We start from the raw sequence: 16,247 nt of genomic DNA on the forward strand, positions 1-16,247 counted from the left end.
CACTATAGGAAGGATGTGGAAGCATTGGAAAGGGTACAGAGGAGATTTACCACGATGCTGCCTGGTTTAGAGAGTATGCATTATGATCAGAGATTAAGGGAGCTAGGGCTTTACTCTTTGGAGAGAAGGAGGACGAGAGGAGACATGATAGAGGTGTACAAGATAATAAGAGGAATAGATAGAGTGGATAGCCAGCGCCTTTTCCCCAGGGCACCACTGCTCAATACAAGAGGACATGGCTTTAAGATAAGGGGTGGGAAGTTCAAGGGGGATATCAGAGGAAGGTTTTTTACTCAGAGAGTGGTTGGTGCGTGGAATGCACTGCCTGAGTCAGTGGTGGAGGCAGATACACTAGTGAAGTTTAAGAGACTACTAGACAGGTATATGGAGGAATTTAAGGTGGGGGCTTATATGGGAGGCAGGGTTTGAGGGTCGGCACAACATTGTGGGCCGAAGGGCCTGTACTGTGCTGTACTATTCTATGTTCTATGTTCTATGCTATCTTTGTGTTGGCACCAGAAGCATGACAACGCCTACAGGCTGCCCCCAGCACATGCTTGGACTGTGTTGGTTGTTGACACTATCAACACATTTTATTGTCTGTTTTGACAAATCAAATTTTTAATCTTTAGAACTAAACCACTCAGACACTAAGTGCCACTACGTACGGAGATTCCCACTGCCACCCACGTACAGTACTATGCAAAACTCTTAGGCACCAAGCAACACACATCAACTTTCTGGTGAACGCAGCAGGCCAGGCAGCATCTCTAGGAAGAGGTACAGTCGACGTTTCGGGCCGAGACCTTCGTCAGGACTAACTGAAAGAAGAGCTAGTAAGAGATTTGAAAGTGGGAGGGGGAGGGGGAGATCCAAAATGATAGGAGAAGACAGGAGGGAGAGTGATGGAGCCAAGAGCTGGACAGTTGATTGGCAAAAGGGATATGAGAGGATCATGGGACAGGAGGCCCAGGGAGAAGGAAAAGTGGGGCGGGGGGGAACCTAGAGGATGGGCAAGGGGAATAGTGAGAGGGACAGAGGGAGAAAAAGGAGAGTGAGAAAAAGAATGTGTGCATATAAATAATGGATGGGGTAGGAGGGGGAGGTGGGGCATTAGCGGAAGTTAGAGAAGTCAATGTTCATGCCATCAGGTTGGAGGCTACCCAGACGGAATATAAGGTGTTGTTCCTCCAACCTGAGAGTGGCTTCATCTTTACAGTAGAGGAGGCCGTGGATAGACATGTCAGAATGGGAATGGGATGTGGAATTAAAATGTGTGGCCACTGGGAGATCCTGCTTTCTCTGGCAGACAGAGCTTAGGCACCAATATAGCTAGGATGCCTGAGACTCTTGCACAGTGCTGTATTTGTCAACATGGAGCAGAGAGCGAATTTGTAAACCTGGCGGGAACAAAGGATGTTGGGAATAGTGAGGGGGAGCGTCACGGGAGGGGGGTGGGACAGGTGGCAGAGAAGGAGTGCCGGGGGGGGCGGTTGGTGTGGGTGCAGACACACCCAGCCCTGAGACACCAGGCAGGGTTATTTGATTCCAAACAATTGATTTATTGATCATTACACAATATCTCTCTGAAAAGAAGGGAGTAGAAGCCAGAATAAGATTGTGGGGGGAGGGAAAGGATTATGAATGGACAGGTGACAGGTGAGACCAGGTGAGGGGGATGGTAGACAGGTGGTGCAGGGGTGAAGAAGGAAGAAGCAGGGAGGTGGTAGCCAAGAAGCTGGGAAGAGTTAAAGCGTTGACAAAGATGGGATCTGATTGGAGATGAGAGTGGACCATGGGATAAATGGAAAGGGGGGGGGGGTACCTAGGAGGAGTTCAAAAGGTTCCAGGAGTTCAAAGTCTCATTTATTGTCAAAGTATGTATGTAATATACAACTCTGGGATTCATCTTCTCCAGATAGCCACGAAAATAAGAAAACCATGGAAGTTGTTCAAAGAAAGACGACAGCACCCCCCCACCCATATAAAAAAATAAACAAAAACTCATGAACCCCTAACAGATCATTCCACGTGGAAAACAACAACAAGGACATCAAACGGCAAACCCCCAACCCCCCAACACACTAAGCGGCAACAAGAAAGAATGTGCAAAGGAGACCAATATGAACTACTGTCCAATCCATAAATTTCAGAATTTCAGAAACATCCTCAACAGCTTTGAGGAGAGTGAACACTCGACCACTCGCTCTCCTCTGCATTTGCTTTGATGTTCCAATCTTCCTTGACGCTTAAATTAGTGAGAAATGGAGTTGATCATGGTCCGGCGTCCTTTCTCTAAGCTTCTTCTCAGAAACTCCAGAGCACTAGATCATTGAATCGATCTCCAAACTGTAAGTTGTCACAGCTTGATGGGGGTTGATGGGTGGGTGAGGAGAAGAGAAGGGGTGAAAGGGTCACTTATGAGGAATAGTAAAAGGGAGAAGGGGAAGAGGGGAGAATGTTAGAGAAATCAATGTTTATGCCATCACTTTGGAGGCTACCCAGACAGAAGATGAGGTGTTGCTTCTCCATCCTGAGTTTGACCTCATTGTCACCCCCTCTCTTCTCCTCAAGTAGAGAAGGCCACATCATGAGTGAATGCAGGAGTCCTGGTTTGAGGTGAATCTCTGCCTCTCCTGGAACGGCTTTTTAATCTTCTGCATGGAGGTGAGGGAGGTGGTGTAGGGACAGCATTACACTTCCAATGGTTGCAGGAGAAAGTACAAGGAAAGAGAGATGGTAGGCGGCGGGTGAGTGACTGAACCAGGGAAATAGAGAGAATGGTCTGCTCCAGGCTACCTGGCAGTCTATTTCTGAATGACTTTAAAGGAAAAATATTGTCAAAGTCTTCTCTTACACCTCCTGGCCTTTAAGCATTCTCTTGAGCAGGCTGATGTATCCTTGAATCACACTGTTGGATTTTTCTGCTTCATGAAAATCATACATAAGTGGTGGGATTTTGCTTCCAGTATTTAATGACTGCATTCATTTTATTGATTCACTAAGAAAATAGTGTAAGAAAACCAAAATATGCTTTTGATTATAGGCAATTGGACTAAGCTCTTGAATAATGAAGCCTTCCTTGTTTAAAGAGATGGTTCTTCACATTCCCTATGGGTTGTTATATTGAAACTGTATAAGATGTTGGTGAGGCCTAATTTAGAGTATTGTGTGCATTTCTGGTCAGCAACCTACCGGAAAGACAACAATAAAGTTGAAAGAGTAAAGAGAAAACTTATAAGGATTTTGCCAGCATGTAAGATCCTGAGATATAGGGAAAGGTCGAATAGGTTAGTACTTTATTCCCTGGAGTGTGGGAGAATGAGGGGAGCTTTGATAGAGGTGTACAAAATTAAGAGGGTTAGAGATAAGATGCAGTACTGTGCAAAAATCTTTAACATGCAGTTATATAGTTAGGGTGCCTCGGACTTTTGCACAGTACCATAGTAATTTTATGTCCTGCACTGTACTGCTGCCGCAAAAAAAAAATCAAATTTCATGACGGACGTGAGTGATGATAAACCTGATCATGATATTGGTCTGTATTGAGAACTGAAAGTGGGAAGGCAGATGGGAGAGTGGAGGGGGCAGGAAACACCAGAGAGACATTCTGTAATAATCAATAAACAATTGTTTGGAATCAAATGACCTTGCCTGGTGTCTCAGGGCTGGGTGTGTGGGTACCCACACCACCCCCTGCCCTTGGCATTCCTTCTCTGCCACCCATCCCTCGTTCCTCTGTGGCGTTCCACCTTCACCATTCCCAACATCCTTTGCTCCTGCCAGATTTACAACTTCACTCTCCGCCCACATTGACAAATACAGTTCTGTGCAAAAGTCTTGAGCACTTTCGCAATATATATATGCGTAAGACTTTTCCACAGTGCTATAAGCACAAGTAGGCTTTTTTCCACTGAGGTCGGGTGAGTCTAGAACTAGAGTTCCTAGGTTAAAGGTGAAAGGTGAAATATTTAAGGGGAATCTGAGGGGGATCTTCTTCACTCAGAGGGTGGTGTGAGTGGGGAATAAGCTGCCAGTGGAAGTGGTAGATGTGGTTTTGAATTCAATATATTTGAGAGAAGTTGAGATAAGTACATGGATGGGAGGTGTATGGTGGGCTATGGTCCAGGTACAGATCAATGGGAATAGATTAGAAGGGCTGAAGGGCCTGTTACTTTGCAGTGGTGTTCAGTGACTCGAATGAGCTCAGAGCAGTGAGTTCAAACTGTGTGCTGGAAATCTGAAATGCTCGCCATAACTGACTGGTCGGACAGCATCTGTGGAGAGAAGAAAAGAATCAACATTTCAGGTTGATGATCTTTCTTCAAAACCTGTTCTTCCCTTCACAGACACTGCCTGACCTGCCACGAATTTCCACCATTCAGGACTGAGCCCCCAAGAAGGGTCTCAGCCTTTTGACTGTTCATTGATTTCTTTGGATGCTGCCTGACCTGCTGAGTTCCTCCAGCACTTTGTGTGTGTTGCTTTGGTTTTCCAGCATCTGTAGAACCTCATGTGTTTATGATTTCCTTTATTCCGTTTCCTGGCATTTTTCTTTCTATTTATGCACTTAACGAAACAGTGCAAGATTGGCCTTTCCGGCCCTTTGAGCCATGCTGCCATAGAAACCACCAAGAACCCCTACTGAATACCAACCTAATCACAGGACAGTTTACAGTGACCAGTTAATCTGCCAGGTACACCTTTGGACTGTGGGAGGAAACTGGCGCACCCGGAGAAAACCTACGCGATCACGGGGAGAACGGATAAGCGCCTTACAGGCAGCGGCGGGATCAGGTGTACATTGAAACATACAGTGAAACCGGAACATCCGGGGAAAACCCACACATTCCGCCAGGATTGCGTACAGAGACTCCTTCCAGAGCACGTCAGGACTGAACTCTGAACTCCAGCACCCTGAGCTGCAATAGCCTCATCCTCATAGAATTTTTTGAGGATGTAACTAGTAGAGTGGATAGGGGAGAACCAGTGGATGTGGTATATTTGGATTTTCAAAAGGCTTTTGACAAGGTCCCACACAGGAGATTAGTGTGCAAACTTAAAGCACACGGTATTGGGGATAAGGTATTGGTGTGGGTGGAGAATTGGTTAGCAGACAGGAAGCAAAGAGTGGGAATAAACGGGACTTTTTCAGAATGGCAGACGGTGACTAGTGGGGTACCGCAAGGCTCAGTGCTGGGACCCCAGTTGTTTACAATATATATTAATGACTTGGATGAGGGAATTAAATGCAGCATCTCCAAGTTTGCGGATGACACGAAGCTGGATGGCAGTGTTAGCAGTGAGGAGGATGCTAAGAGGATGCAGAGTGACTTGGATAGGTTGGGTGAGTGGGCAAACTCATGGCAGATGCAACTTAATGTGGATAAATGTGAAGTTATCCACTTTGGTGGCAAAAATAGGAAAACAGATTATTATCTGAATGGTGGCCGATTAGGAAAAGGGGAGGTGCAACGAGACCTGGGTGTCATTATACACCAGTCATTGAAAGTGGGCATGCAGGTACAGCAGGCGGTGAAAAAGGCGAATGGTATGCTGGCATTTATAGCGAGAGGATTCGAGTACAGGAGCAGGGAGGTACTACTGCAGTTGTACAAGGCCTTGGTGAGACCACACCTGGAGTATTGTGTGCAGTTTTGGTCCCCTAATCTGAGGAAAGACATCTTTGCCATAGAGGGAGTACAAAGAAGGTTCACCAGATTGATTCTTGGGATGGCAGGACTTTCATATGAAGAAAGACTGGATGAACTGGGCTTGTACTCGTTGGAATTTAGAAGATTGAGGGGGGATCTGATTGAAACGTATAAGATCCTAAAGGGATTGGACAGGCTAGATGCAGGAAGATTGTTCCCGATGTTGGGGAAGTCCAGAACGAGGGGTCACAGTTTGAGGATAGAGGGGAAGCCTTTTAGGATCGAGATTAGGAAAAACTTCTTCACACAGAGAGTGGTGAATCTGTGGAATTCTCTGCCACAGGAAACTGTTGAGGCCAGTTCATTGGCTATGTTTAAGAGGGAGTTAGATATGGCCCTTGTGGCTACAGGGGTCAGGGGGTATGGAGGGAAGACTGGGGCGGGGTTCTGAGTTGGATGATCAGCCACGATCATAATAAATGGCGGTGCAGGCTCGAAGGGCCGAATGGCCTACTCCTGCACCTATTTTCTATGTTAACCATTAACATGGCGCCCTCCCATATCTGTGATCCATATCGCCTATTCTGTGGGATACTGGGACTTTAGGGGAGCAGGGAAGAAAACTGACCTGAGAATGTGTGGGAGATGAATCACATCGGCAGCAAATATGGTCCTCTAATGAACATTCTTATTAAGAGAGACCCTGGTAACGAGTAGCTGGTGTGTAATGTAGGACCCAAGTCCTCGAGGCCCCATAAAAATTTAAAAATAGCAATCGACAAAGCTGTACAGACTTCAGAACCACAGAGGAGACTGTACCATGTGTATAATCAGTCTCCTGGTTACAGGATTAGTGTAGAGTACTGTGACACTAACAAGAAGGAGGCGTAATTATAGCTCAGTCAATGAGAAGGCCTCATATTTTTTTTTACTACTGTGTAACTAAGGATTTACACGATCCGGCAGAGGTCACAGCTACTAATCTTTAGGTGTGGGTCCAAAGAAAGTGGCTTATAGTTTTGGCATATTTTGTTTTGCTGAATAGAGATGTTTTACTGCTAAAGGACACAGGGAAAAATATCTGGAAGTCACTTGCCTTTCCATTGTTATGTGAAAGCTTAATCAATACCCTAACGTCTGCTTTTTAATCACCTCATATTGATTGCGTTAAAATAAAGTTGCTGGCTTCAGGTCCCGGATTTGTGTAGGTTATTGAAATGCTCAAGAACAAAAAGTAATTTATTTTGTTCTTGTTTGCTTGCTACTTTCTAGTCCGCTGTCTGTAAGAGGTTTGACGCTCACTTCGTGACCATGTGGGTTTCCTCCGGGAGTTCCTGTTTCTTCCCACATTCCAAAGACACGTGGTTGGGTTTAGTGAGCTGTGGGCACGCGATGTTGGCGCCAGAAGTGTGGAAACCCTTGTGGGCTGCCCCCAGCAGAACCCTTGCCGACTTGGTTTGACGTAAATGACAACATTTCACTGTACAGTATGTTCCGATGTTTCAATGTACACGTGACAAATAAAGCTAATATAATTTCTCTGTTTCTTTCTTAGTATCTTCTGCCACAATCCTTACGCACTCACTCAGCCTTTTTATGTCCCTGTGTCCATTTCCCTGCCACCACAATCTTAGTTTTGGATCATCAGTAAACTTGGATATAAGTATATATACAGTATATCTCTATCTATATATTACTATGTCTGGTTGGTTGGCCAGTACCTACTTATCAGTCTGTCTATATACTGTATATAGATATATAGAAGGTACTGGCCAACCAACCAGACAAAGTAATAGTGGACAAGGAACAGAAGATAGATAGATAGATACATACCAGATGCACAGGACAGCTACAAATACCTGGGGATCCTGCAGGCTCATGGAAGCCACAATGAGGACATAAGGAAGACTGCAATATTCAAGTACCTCCAAAGAGTGAGACTGGTCCTAAAAAGCCAGCTGAATGGGGAGAACAAGTTCAGAGCCATCGACACAATTGTCCTACCAGTCATCAGATACTCGGCAGCAATAGCGTGCTGGCCAGGGAACGAGCTGGAGGCCACTAACATCAAGACATGGAAATTACTAATAATACATGGAGGATCCCATACAAGGTCCAATATCGGCGATTGTTCTCCTGCTGGAATAAAGGAGGACGGGGGCTTGGAAGTGTCAAGGCTACAGTCCTGGAAGAAGTGCGAAACATCGATGAGTTTGTCAGGAAGAGGCCCTAAGCATGAGCTGCTCCAAGAAAACCTTAGACAGCAGGCAGGAGATATGGAACTGGAAGTGGGTGAAGCAGAGCCAGAGGACCAAAGGCCATGGCAGGACAAGCCCCTGCATGAGATGTACCATCGCCAGATATCAGAGGTGGCTGACACAAGAGAGTCCTACCACTAACTGGAAATGACAGTGCTGAGGGACGGCACAGAGGTACTGCTCACGGCTGCACAAGAACAGATGCTGAGCACAGGAACAATAGAAGCAGTGGTCAATCACACCAGATGAGACCCAAGATGCAGACCGTGCAAGGAATCTGCTGAAGCCATCCAGCGCATAGAAACACGGTGGAAGACGCAGGCAGACACAGCACACAATGAATGGCACAATCAAGTTGCAGGAATCGTGTACAGGAACATTTGCTCCGAGTATGGATTGGACACTCCCCGGTCCAAATGGGAAACACCCGAGAAGATAGTGGAGAATAACAAAGCAAAGATCCTGTGGAAAAGATCGATCGACGAAGGGTTCCGGCCTGAAACGTCAAACGGGTTCGTTTCCACGGATGCTGCCCGACCTGCTGAGTTCCTCCAGCGTGTTGTGAGTGTTGCTTTGACCCCAGCATCTGCAGATTATTTTGTGTTTAAGATCCTGTGGGACTTCCAAATAGTGACTGACAAGCAGGTACTGGCCAACCAACCAGACAGATTAATACTGGACAAGGAACAGAAGAGAGCAATAGTCGTAGATGTGGCAATCCCAAATGACAGTAACAGGAGGAAGAAAGAATATGAGAAGTCTGGAAAAATACCAGGGCTTGAAAGAGCAGGTAGCAAAGATATGGAAGGTGAAAGCCAGAGTAATCGCAGTGGTGATGGGAGCACTTGGAGCTGTGACACCTGGACTGGGAGAGTGGCTCCAACAAATCCCGGGAACAACATCTGAGATCTCAGTTCAGGAGAGCACACTACTAGGAAGAGCAAGGGTACTGCGCCAAACCCTCAACCTCTCAGGCTTCTGGTAGTGGACCCGAGACTGAGAGAAAAATACACATACACACCACCCATAAGGGGTGAGGAAAAACAAATATACGTAAAATATTTAGATTAAATAAGTAGTGCAAAAAGAGAAAAAAAAGTAGTGAGGTGGTGTTCATGGGTTCAATGACCATTCAGAAAGCTGACGGCAGAGGGGGAGAAGCTGTTCCTGAAGATTCCTGTACCTCTTTCCTGTGGTAGCAATGGGAACAGGGCATGTCCTGGGTGCTGGGGCCTTTTTGAGGAATCACTGCTTGAAGATTTTCTGGACACTACGGAGGCTAGTGTCCTTGATGGAGCTAAGTTTACAACTCTCTGTAGCTTGTTTGGATTCTGTGCAGTTATCTCCTCCTACTTACCAAACGGTGATGCAGCTAGTTAAAATGCTGACAACAGTAAATCTGTAGAAATTTGCGAGTGTCTTTGGTGACATACCAAGTCTCCTCAAACTCCTAATGAAATATAGCCACTGTTGTGCCTTCTTTGTGATTGCATCAGTATGTCGGGTCCAGGTTAGATCCTCAGAGATGTTGCTGAACAGGAGCTTGAAACTGTTCAGGCAACATCTACGGAGGAGAATAAAGAGTTGACATTTCGGACCAAGACTCTTCATCAGGGCAGGAAAGGAAGAGGGCATAAGCCAGGATAAAAGGGTGGGGGGGAGGGTGTGCAAGGAGCATGAGATGGCAGGTGATGGGAGAATCCAGTTGAGGGGGGAGGAGGCAAGAAGATGGGGGGCGCGAAGTTTCCCCGTTCGGCTCATCCCTAACAATCCACCCGCCCCTCCTTCCTTGCACTTACCCCTGCCCCCAGACCTCCATCCAGAGACCTCGAAAGCCCTTCCAGGAGAGACAGAGATCCACTTCCAACCAGGTCCACCACATTTGCTGCTCGTGACGTGGCCTTGTCTACTTGAAGGGACGAGAAGCGGTGATGATGAGGTCAGAATCAAATTAGAGGAGCAACACCTCATATTCTGTCTGGGTAGTCTCCAACCTGATGACATGGACGTCGATTTCTCAAACTTCTGGCGATGACTTGCCCCTCACCCCTCCCCTCTTTTTCCATTCCCATTTTGGTTGTGCTCTCTCTGTTTCCCTTCTCCTCACCTTCCCATCACCTCCCTCTGGTTTCCTTGTTCCTTCCCTTTCTTCCATGGTCCCCTGTCCCCTCCTGTTGGATTCCTTCTTTTTCTTCAGCCCTTTAACTCTTTCACCGATCACCTCCCAGGTTTCTACTTCCTTCCCCCTTCCCCCCACCCAACCATCTTCTCCCTCACCTGGTCTCACCTGTCACCTCCTTCCCCCTCCCTTCCCACCTTCTTGTTTGGGCATCTGCCCCCCTCCTTTCCAGTCCTGAGAAAGGGTCTCTGCCTGAAACATCGACTCTATATTCCTCTCCATAGATGTTGCCTGACTTGCAGTGTTCCTACCAAATGAGGGTCCAGAGACATCCTGAATAATCTTGTGTCCTTAGTACCAAAAGCCTTTGTCCTGACTGTGAGTGTTTTCCCAGTGTCACGTGTGTGTTCCAGGCTGAATCCTGATGAAGGGTATCGGCCCGAAATGTTGACCGTTTTTCCCCTTCCATGGATGAGAAATCAGGACCAGAATCAGGTTTAGTATCACTGGCATATGTTGACAAGTTTATTGTCATGTGCCAGCACTGTATTGCAATACATAACGAAAAAAGCTGTAAACTTCAATAAGAAATATATATTTGTAAAAAGTTAAATTAAGTAAGTGGTGTAAAAAGAGAAAAAGAAGCAGTGAGCTGGTGTTCATGGTTCAGTGTCCATTCAGAAATCGGATGGCATTGCTCAGGGTATACACATTACTATTCTATACAATAGTGTGGCCGGCCAATTTGGTCTCAGTTGTTCCTTGTCATGAGCAGTCTCAGTGCCTTTTCTATTAATATTTTAATGCTGGTCTGTTATTTTTAGAGGGGAAAAGACTGCGACCAAAAACACATGGCTGCCACTGTGTCTGCCTTGCTGCATCTGACAGTATCCAACTACTTGTGTTATCGGGCTTGACTTGGCTCTATCAGCAGACGTAATTAAACAGGACTGTGCTTATCTGAGGAGAGGGCGTGTGTGGAAACTGTATTAATTGCTTCAATTGGGAAGAGAGCGGCAGAATGATGTTTGGCTTGGGTAAGTGACACCAGTCAGCAACAGGCAGTCCGATTCTGGTGATGAATGATCTCGGCCCCAGACATGGCAGCGTCGTGAGTGGCCACATACCAAACCAGATGGCGAGCCTCTGGCTCCTGCTGCTCAGAGCGTACCTCTCTGGACGTAAGATGGATTGTCCCCGGAGGGAGAGTCGTGAGCTTCCATAAAGACAAGGGATCCTGCAGATTCTGAAAATCCAGAGCAAATCGTGGGCACTAGCCCCCCCAGCAAATAGGACAGCATGCCTACACTGAAGAAGTTTAAATCTTCTCTTCGACGGGAATTCAGTGAAACCATCTCTCACTGCTCCCCATCTGTAATTTCTTCAGCTCTTCAACTTTTTGACCACATTTTGACTCAGACTCTCTTGGCTCCTTCCCTCCCCCTCCTATCATTTTGGATCTCTCCCTCCCCCTCCCACTTTCAAATCTCTTACTAGCTCTTCTTTCAGTTAGCCCTGACGAAGGGTCTCGGCCCGAAACGTCGACTGTACCTCTTCCTATACATGCAACCTGGCCTGCTGCGTTCACCAGCAACTTTTGTGTGTGTAGCTTCAAGAACTAATGCCTCAAAGAGGTATGATGATGATGCCCCATCATCCAGGACATGCCCTCTTCTCATTGACACTGTCAGGGAGGAGGTGCAGGAGCCAAGGCACACACTCAATGATTCAGCAATAGTTCCTTCTCCTCCTAGCAGTACAAATTTCATGACATATGCCAGTGATATTAAACCTGATTCTGATTTTCATCCATGGAAAGGGAAAGACAGTCAACATTTCAGGCAGAGATCCTTTATCGGAAGTCATGAAGGGTCTCAGACCAAAACATGTATGTGACACTAGGGAAACGCTCGCAGTCAGGATAAGAAGTTTTGGTACAAAGGACACAGGGTTACTCAGGACGTCTCTGGACCAGCACTTTGTAGGCTGTAATATTGAATATTGTTGGAGGTATAATGCTGAGGCTTTATTGGTCAGGCCTCACTTGGAGGTATTGTGAGCAGTTTTCGGCCCCGTATCTCAGAAAGGATGTGCTGGCATTGCAGAGGGTTCAGAGGAGATTCATGAGAATGATTACAAAATGCAAAGGTTATCTATGAGGAGAGTTTGATGGCTGTGCTCGCTGGAGTTGAGAAGAATGGGGAAGTGGGGCAGATGTCATTGAAACCTATCAAATATTGAAAGGCTTGGATATAGAGGACCTGGGGGTAGATGTTCCCAAAAGTGGGAAAGTCTAGGACCAGAGGGTACAGACTTGGAATAGAAGGACATCCTTTAGAACAGAGATGAGGAGGAATTTCTTCAGCCAGAGGGTGGTGAATCTGTGGAATTCATTGCCACGGGTGGCTGTAGAGGCCAGGCCATTAGATGGGGCAGCAGGCTGAGGGTAGCAGACACCAACAGAATCAACAAACTCATTCGTAAGGCCAGTGATGTTGTGGGGATGGAACTGGACTCTCTCACGGTGGTGTCTGAAAAGAGGATGCTGTCCAAGTTGCATGCCATCTTGGACAATGTCTCCCATCCACTACATAATGTACTGGGTGGGCACAGGAGCACATTCAGCCAGAGACTCATTCCACCGAGATGCAACACTGAGCGTCCTAGGAAGTCATTCCTGCCCGTGGCCATCAAACTTTACAATTCCTCCCTTGGAGGGTCAGACACCCTGAGCCAATAGGCTGGTCCTGGACTTATTTTCTGGCATAATTTACATATTACTATTTAACTATTTATGGTTTTATTACTATTTAATTATTTATGGTGCAACTGTAATGAAAACCAATTTCCCCGGGATCAATAAAGTATGACTATGACTATAACTATGATTATATACACTGAGTGGCCATTTGATTAGGGTTGGGGGCGGGTGGGAGTTACTGGCCCTTGTGCCTCCTGCCTGCTTGGACCAGGACCTGCCGATAAGGGAACTTCCTGGCGTGAAGGGTCACCAGCCCTTCACTGCATGCCCCACTGACCTCAGTCATTGACCATGGGGATTGTGGGTGCTTGTCTAGAGAACATGCTGATCTGACATCTGTGCTCAGGCATTGCTGACTTTTGACCATGGAGCACTCCGACCGGGTCTCCAGCCTGATCCTCAGCTCTCCCGCATCCACGTCCCTCAGTCCTAACCTGACTGCTCACACCCCGCACTGTCCTCAGAACTTACAAAACAACTAGGTCTTAACCGTGACCTCAATGGCCATTGCAGCTCGCCGCCATCTTGACCGGTATAAATAGTCAACACTTCGAGCTGAGACCCTTCATCAAGACACTCCTACACAGTGTAATAAATGCTTCTGATTATAGCAAACGGGTCTAAGCTCTTTAATAATAAAGCCTTCCTTGTTTAAAGAGATGGTTCCTTGCATTCTCAACGGGATGCTTGTATATTGAATTTGTATAAGACATTAATGAGGCCTCCTTTGGAGTAGTGTGTGTATGTATTGCCGGGAAAAAATATCAGTAAGATTAAAAAGGTACAGAGAAAATTTTGAAGGATGTTGCCAGGACTTGAAGACTTGATTTCTAGGGAAAGGTTGCATAAGTTAGGGCTTCATTCTTTGGAGCATTGAAGATTGAGAGGAGATTTGATAGAGGTATATAAAGTTATGAGGGGTATAGATAAGACTAATGCAAGCGGGCTTTTTCCACTGAGGTTGAGTGAGACTGGAACTAGAGATCATAGGTTAAGGGTGAAAGGTGAAATATTTAAGGGAAACCTGAAGGGGAACTTCTTCACTCAGAGGGTGGAGCAAGTGTGGAACACGCTGGCAGCAGAAGTGGTGGATACAGGCTCGATTTTAACATTTCAGAGAAGTTATGGTAAGCACGTGGATGGGAGGTGAATGGAGGACTATGGTTCAGATGCAGGTCGATGGAACTAGGCAAAATAACTGTTTGGCACATACTACATTGGCTGAAGGGACTATTTCTGTGCTGTAGGGCTCTAAGGCTCTATGACGCGATGATTCTTCCTGCTGCTGTGGTTTGGTTCTCATAGCTCCAGCCTATCTATTAACTCTATTGCCACTACTCATCTCCCTCTCTTTACAGCCAGCCAGACAGTCCAGCTATGATTTACAAGCATGCATCATGGCTTCCTAAGTGATACCAACAGGATTTCTGTCTCCTAGACAATTCTGGTCTCCACCCCATCGCAGACATTTCCTCTGTTCTCTCACCCTCGCTCTTTCTGTGGTTTAAAATATGCTTGTTTTCTCCCGTTTCCAATACTGTTGAAAGATTGTCAGTGTGAAAAGTTGACTGCTTCTCGCTCCCTGCCTGAATGCTCCACCATTTTCTGGTTTAATACTAAACCAATAATTTGAAGCTCAGCATCTCCCAAGGATCAAGGGTCAACTTTATTCGCCATATGCTGTTCACTTTGATTCTTCCTGCACCTAATAAAGTGACCACTGTGTTTGCTTGTGGTCTTCTGCTGCTGTAGCCCATCCACTTCAAGGTTCATCGTGTTGTGTGTTCAAAGATGCTCTTCTGCATACCACTGTTGTAATACGTGGTTATTTGAGTTCCTGTCACCTTCTTGTCAATTTAAACCAGCCTGGCCATTCTCCTCTGACCTCTCTCATTAGCGAGATATTTTTGCCTACAGAACTGCTACTCACAAGATTTTTTTTATTGCTTTTTGTAAACTCTAGAGACTGCTGTGCATGAAAATACCAGGAGAGCAGCAGTTTCTGAGATACTCCATCCACCCCATCTAGCACCAACAATCATTCCACAGTCAGAGTCACTTAGATGTATTTTCTTCCCAATTCTGATGTTTGATCTGAACAACAACTGAATCTCTTGACCATGTCTGCATGCTCCTATGCATTGAGTTGCTGGTACATGATTGGCTGAATAGATATTTGCATTACCGAGCAGGTGTATGGGTCTGTCTAATACAGTGGCCACTGAGTGTACATTTACAAGTATTAGGAATTTGCTGTGGTGTGTTGCTCAGGGTACAAAATGCAACAAAAAACAACATTCAGCAATTATAAGGAATAAGTAATTACATTAAAAAGGTAGGGTTTAAAGGATGGATATGGGATAAATGTGCATAAACGCACAAATACTTCACCAGGACTAAATTAAATACCAGAATACTTTGCAGTTTCTTTCATATCCCACCACCAGCCATATCTTTCCCTCTCTTCCCCTTTCGGTATTTTGTAGGGATGACTCAGTTTGTGATTCCCAAGGCCACCTTTCCATTGTCACCCACCACTCGGTGTGCAGCAACATCTTCCTATGCTACACAAGGAGGTGCAGAATCTATTTATTTCTTCCTTTTCCACCATCCGGGGGCAAGCTATCATTCCAGGTCATAGAGTCATAAAACACTACAGCATAGAAACTGGCCCTTCAGCCCATCTTGTCTATGCTAAACTGTTATTCTGCCTAGTCCCATGGACCTGCACCTGGTCCAGATCCCCTGCCATCCATGTATCTATCCAAATATCTTTTAAACATTACAATCAAACCCACATTCACCACTTCTGCTGGCAGCTTGTTCCAAGATCTGAGTGAAGAAGTTCCCCACAGGTTTCCCTTAAATATTTCACCTTTCACCCTTAGTCTATGACCTCTTTTCTAGTCTTATCCAATCTCAGTGGTAAAAAAAAAGTCTGCTTGCATTTATTCAACTAAGTGAAGCAGTCATTTACAGAAATTTTTTGCAGACTAATTTACTGCTTCCAGTGTTCACAATGTGATGCCCTCTACATTAGATAAACCAAACGCAGACTCAGTCAGCGCACCTCTACTTTCTGAGAAGTTTGCAAAGATTCAGCATGTAAACTAAAACTTTGACAAGCTTCTATAGATCTGTGGTGGAGAGTATAGTGACTGGTTGCATTATGGCCTGGTATGGAAGCACCAATGCCCTTGAATAGATACAGTCCAGTCCATCACGGGTAAAACCCTCCCCACATTGAGCATATCTACTTGGAGCACTGTCGCAGCAAAGGAGTATCCATCAACTATGTCATGCTCTCTTCTCACTGCTGCCATCAGGAAGAAGGTACAGGAGCATCAGGACTCACACCACCAGGTTCAGGAACAGTTATTAACTCTCAACCATCAGGTCCCACACCACCAGGTTCAGAAATAGTTATTACCCCTCAAACATCAGGTCCCACATCA

Source organism: Mobula hypostoma, chromosome 13 (assembly GCF_963921235.1).
Source record: "Mobula hypostoma chromosome 13, sMobHyp1.1, whole genome shotgun sequence".
In the NCBI taxonomy this organism is placed as follows: Eukaryota; Metazoa; Chordata; class Chondrichthyes; order Myliobatiformes; family Myliobatidae; genus Mobula; species Mobula hypostoma.